The following is a 5,793-nucleotide window of genomic DNA, read 5'->3' as shown; positions in this document are numbered from 1 at the left end:
GGACCGCACAATTATTGTGCGGCCGCAGAAGCTATGCAAGAGCTAAAGTTCAAAGAGTCTCATTTCAAGCTCAAAAGGAAATGCGGACCGCACAATATTGTGCGGTCGCAGAAATCAGCTACGCGGCTGCACTCAGAAATGTGCGGTCCGCAGAAGAGCCCTATGCGGCCGCACCAAGAAGTATGCAGACCGCAGAATATGAGAGATGCGACCACAATCCAGAATTGTACGGCTGTAGAGTCAACTCCTGTCAAGATTGAATAGAAGTGCGGACCGCACATGGAATTGTGCGGTCGCAGAACCTCCAAAAGGGCATTTTTGTTCGAAAATTCCATCTTTGTATAAATAGTCTAGTTTCACAAAATTAGGTCAAGTTTTGAATATTAAAAGTCCTGTAGCCATTTTTCCTTGCCTTTTTAGGCAACTTTAGCTTACTTTGGTTATCTAACATTGGATTTTTATCTTTTAGTCTTGCAATATGAGTTTTATTATCTTTTCTTCTTTATTTTCTTCTATACCCATTATGAGTAGCTAGATTTTTAACTAGGGTTGTGACCCAACCCTAGTGTGTAAACCTAATGGGTATTTGATTTATGACTTGTTTATGGTTGGTTGTTTATTATTTAGCCTTGTTCTTCCTTTTGATTGTAGAATTAATGGTTGCAAAGATTAGTTCATGCCTATTTGACTTGGTTTCTTCTTGAGAAAGAGAGATTTAGTCTAGGAATACTTGGCTAACAAGAATTTGGGATAAAATCAAGAGATTGATAGTCCCAATTAAAGGGTTGAACCTAGAGATAGTAAAACCCGACTTGAGCATTTTATCAATTGTTTTGTTCAATACCCATTTGGACTTGAGAAAGCCAAATTGGGCAAAATCACTCTCTTACCGAGAGGTATTGAGTGGGTACTTGAGTGCTGATAACTATAATACACCCCGACCAACGAAATAAGCTTTAAAGTTTGGCAAACACCTAGGTGAAGGTCATAGCCCTAGGACTTTTACACTATTTGAAAGCAACAACAAAAATAATTTCTTAGTTTTAATTATTTATTCTGCAATCTTAGTTTAAACTAGATCTAGAATCAACCAAATCTTGTGGAAGTGTAATTTAAGATAGTTCAAGCTCATTCACCACAATATATAATTCTAAATCCCATTCATATAGCTCTCTGTGAAATTCGACCCCGACTCTCTGTTAGGTATTACTATTGCATCGACCGTTTCATAACCTCAAATAGAGGTGTGACTTGGAGGAGATCAATTTTTGGCGCCGTTGTCGGGGAGCATAAAAATGAATTTAGCTATATATTTGGTTTTGTATGTGAATTGTCTTCTTTTCCTTCTGTGTTACTAATCTTTTTGGTAAAACAATTGTAAGTGAAACAGTGGCTCTCAACAAGAATGATCCTTTCGGAAATATGCCTTTGGGGGATGTGGACGTGGAAGATGACCAAGTTGAAGAGGTTCCTCTTGAACCTCAAGCAAATAGACGAGGCCGACTGCCTCAAGACAACATTCCCGTTCCACCCCCACCTCCACCAAGAGCGGCTCCACACCGAGTGTCGCCGAATGAAGGGTATGCAAGTGCCATAGTCCCTCCCCGTATTAGGGCGGGCAACTTTCAAATCACAAATGTTATGCTCACTTTGCTAGAGCAACGGGGATTCTTCACCGGGGCTACATATCAAAATGCATACAAACACTTGAAAGGGTTTATGGACACTTGCTGGGGGAGTAAAAAGATAAATGTCTCCGAGGATGCTTTAAGGTTAAGGCTATTTCCTTTCTCTCTACGGGGAAAAGCCTTGGATTGGTTAGAAAGTTTGCCAAACCATTCCATCCATACATGGGATTAATTCGCGGAGAAATTTATTTCCAAGTTGTTTTCTCCCGGGCATATGGCTACTCTTAGAGACGAGATTCTAGCATTCAAACAAGAACCCAATGAGTCATTGCATGAAATATGGGAGAGGTACCGAACTATGGTGAAAGAGTGCCTAAACAATGACATGACAGAGGCTATGATTCAACAAACTTTCTATAGGGGGATCAATACTACCAATCAATGTGTGGTCAACCAACTTGCCGGTGGAAATTTCATGACAACGCCATATGCGGAAGCTTGTGAGATCTTAGATGAAATGGCGGATACTTCATCGGCATGGCAAAGTAGAGCAAATGTTCCTTAAGGTGATCCAAACATGATTCACCTACATAAAGAATTGCATGATCATAGGCAAGCAATTGCCAAGTTGACCACCACAATGAATCAATTAGCTAAGTCTCAACCTCAACAAGTGCAAGGTACTAAGAAAGTCAATGCAATGGTGGGAGTTAATATGATGGTAAACAAGAGAAGGCAAAAAGGGCCCTCAAGTGCAAAACTGTGCGGAACATTATGTGCAAGAAGATAGAGGGTTTGATCAAGATGAATCTTAAAATGAACAAGAGGAGGAAGTACAATATGTGAACAACTTCCAAGGGCAAAGAAACAACTTTCAAGGCCCGAATCAACAACAATGGAGACCTCATGGTAATCAAGGGAATTGACATTCTAGCAACCAAGGTAATTGGAATGGTGGTAACAACCAAGGTAATTGGAACAATCAAAAAACTCAAGGAAATTGGAATGGTCAAAATAACCAAGGCAATTGGAGTGGCAATAGTCAAGGATATTGGGGAGGCAACAACCAAGGGAGATGTAACAATAACCAAGGAAATCAGGGGTCGGTATTTCAAATGCCTCCGATGTATCAACAACCAAGCAACCCGCCTCCTTATCCTTCCCATGGTCCAAGCTCTTCCAACAATGAGATGGGATGAATTGAGAACATTTTCAAACAAATGATGGAGAAGAATGCCGACACCGATGCCCAACTAGCCTCTCACAACACTTTAATTCACAATTTGGAAGTTCAATTGGGGCAAATCTCGCAAGATTTAAACACTCGTCCTAAGGGGGCACTACCAAGTGACATGGTGGTGAACCCAAAGGGTGGGAACAATACGGGACATGCCATGGCTGTTACTATAAGGAGTGGAAAAGGTGGGGATGCACCCACCTCAAGTCAAAGAAAAATTATGGATGATGAGCAAGTGGTACAAGAAGATGAGATCCTGAATAATGTAGTGCAAGAAAATGATGAAGTAAGAATTGATATTGATGACAATGTGGAGGAGACTCAAGAGGAAGTGAACCTGTCTAAGGAGCACATTGTTGACATACCGGAACAGGTAGTGCCAACGGCTAAGGCACTAATGCCAAGGCCTCCTCCTCCATATCCTCAAAGGCTTGCCAAGCAAAATGGCGAGAATCAATTCAAAAAGTTCATTGACATGATAAAGATTCTATCTATTAATGTGCCATTGGTTGAGGCTTTGGAGAAATTGCCCGGTTATGCAAATTTCATGAAGGACTTAGTGACAAAGAAGCGGTCGATAAATTGTGAAACTATAAAGATGACTCATCAAGTGAGTGCAATTGTGCATTCAATGGCTCCTAAATTGGAAGACCCCGGCGCTTTCACAATCCCTTGTACCATTGGAAATGCCGACTTTGCTAAAGCTCTTTGTGATCTTGGGGCAAGTATCAATTTGATGCCCTATTTGATTTTCAAGACTTTGGGAATTGGGCAACCAAGATCCACATCTATGAGATTACAAATGGCGGATCATACCATGAAGAGACCGTTGCGTATAATTAATGATGTGTTGGTTCATGTTGATAAATTCATTCTCCCGGTGGATTTTGTTATTCTTAATTGTGAAGTGGACTATGAGGTGCCGATTATTCTTGGTAGACCTTTCCTTGCTATGGGAAAGGCTCTTGTTGATATGGAAGCCGGTGAACTCACTTTCCGGGTGGGTGATGAAAAGGCGGTGTTCCACTTGTGCAAATCTATGAGGCAACCGAATAGCAATGAAGTATGTTCGTTCGTGGACTTGGTGACCGATGTTATTATTGATGATACAAGTGCCACGATTAATATGGGTGACATGTTGGAGGCCGTTTTGCTAAATATTGATGATGAGGAAATGGATGGCTTCATGGAATGTGTAAATTTTGTGCAAGGGGTGGGGTCATACAATTATGCACCTCAGAAACTTTCCTTGGATCTCGAAAATAGGAAAACTCCTCCTACAAAGCCTTCAATTGAAGAGCCTCCTATCTCGGAGTTGAAGCCATTTCCTCCACATCTCAGGTATGAATTTCTTGGCCCTTGTTCTACTTTATCGGATATTCTTTCCTCTTGTTTGACTAACGTGCAGGTTAATTCTACATTGGCAGTGCTCAACAAGAGGAAGAAAGCTATTGGGTGGACTTTGGCAGATATTCTGGGAATAAGCACCGCATTATGCATGCACAAGATTAATTTGGAGGAAGATGCCAAACCCTCCATTGAACATCAAAGGAGACTCAATGAAGCAATGCAAGAGGTGGTCAAAAAGGAGATCATAAAGTGGTTAGATTTTGGGGTTGTCTACCCCATTTCTAACAGTTCGTGGACTTCTCCAGTGCAATGCATTCCGAAGAAGGGGGCCATAACTGTGGTCACCAATAATAAGAACGAGTTGATTCCAACAAGAACGATGACCAGGTGGAGAGTGTGTATGGACTATCGGAAGCTAAACAAAGTCACAAGGAAAGACCATTTCCCATTACCCTTTCTTGACCAAATGCTTGATAGGTTGGCCGGCCGGGCGTTCTATTGCTTTCTAGATGGATATTCAGGATACAATCAAATCCTTATTGCCCCCGGAAGATCAAGAGAAAACAACCTTCACTTGTCCCTATGGCACTTTCGCTTTCAAGAGGATGCCATTTGGCTTATGCAATGCACCGACAAATTTTCAACAGTGTATGATAGCGATCTTTATGGATATGGTAGAGGACTACCTTGAAGTTTTCATGGATGGCTTTTCGGTAGTTAGGGATTCCTTTGATAATTGCTTGGCAAATTTGGATAAGGTTTTGGCAAGGTGTGAAGAAACGAACTTGGTATTGAATTGGGAGAAGTGTCATTTCATGGTCGAGGAGGGTATTGTCCTTGGCCACAAAATTTCAAAGAAGGGAATAAAGGTCGACAAGGAGAAAATAGAGGTGATTTCTAAACTTCTACCTCCAACATCCGTGAAGGGCGTGAGAAGTTTCTTGGTTCACGCGGGGTTTTACCGGCATTTCATAAAGGATTTTTCCAAATTTCTACCCCTTGTTCAAGCTTTTGGAAAAAGATGCTAAATTTCACTTCAATGATGATTGCATGAGAGCATTCGAATTGCTCAAGTTCAAGTTGACAACTACTCATATTATCACCGCCCCGAATTGGAGCATTCCTTTTGAGCTCATGTGTGATGCTAGTGATGTGGAGGTTGGAGCAGTTTTGGGGCAACGTATCAACAAGATCTTTCATCCGGTCTACTATTGAGAAGTTCTGCCCGTACTTGATGGGTGAAAAATTGATTGTCCACACGAATCATGCAGCACTTCATTATTTTATGAGCAAGAAAGATTTCAAAGCTCAGTTGACAAGATGGGTGCTTTTGTTGTAAGAGTTTGACATAGACATCCAAGACCTAAAAGGAAGTGAGAACCAAGTGGCGGACCACTTGTCTCATTTGGAGGAGGAGGGGAGGTCGCATGATGGCCTTGAAATCAATGACTCCTTCCCCGATGAGAAACTCTCAGCCATTTCAATGAAAGAGGTGCCATGGTTCGCAGATCTAGAAAATTTTCTTGTGAGTGGTATTATCCCGGATGAGTTCTCTTCAAACCAAAGGAAGAAGCTCAA

Source organism: Nicotiana tomentosiformis, chromosome 6, assembly GCF_000390325.3.
Source record: "Nicotiana tomentosiformis chromosome 6, ASM39032v3, whole genome shotgun sequence".
Classification (NCBI taxonomy): domain Eukaryota; kingdom Viridiplantae; phylum Streptophyta; class Magnoliopsida; order Solanales; family Solanaceae; genus Nicotiana; species Nicotiana tomentosiformis.
This window is presented reverse-complemented; position numbering follows the sequence as displayed.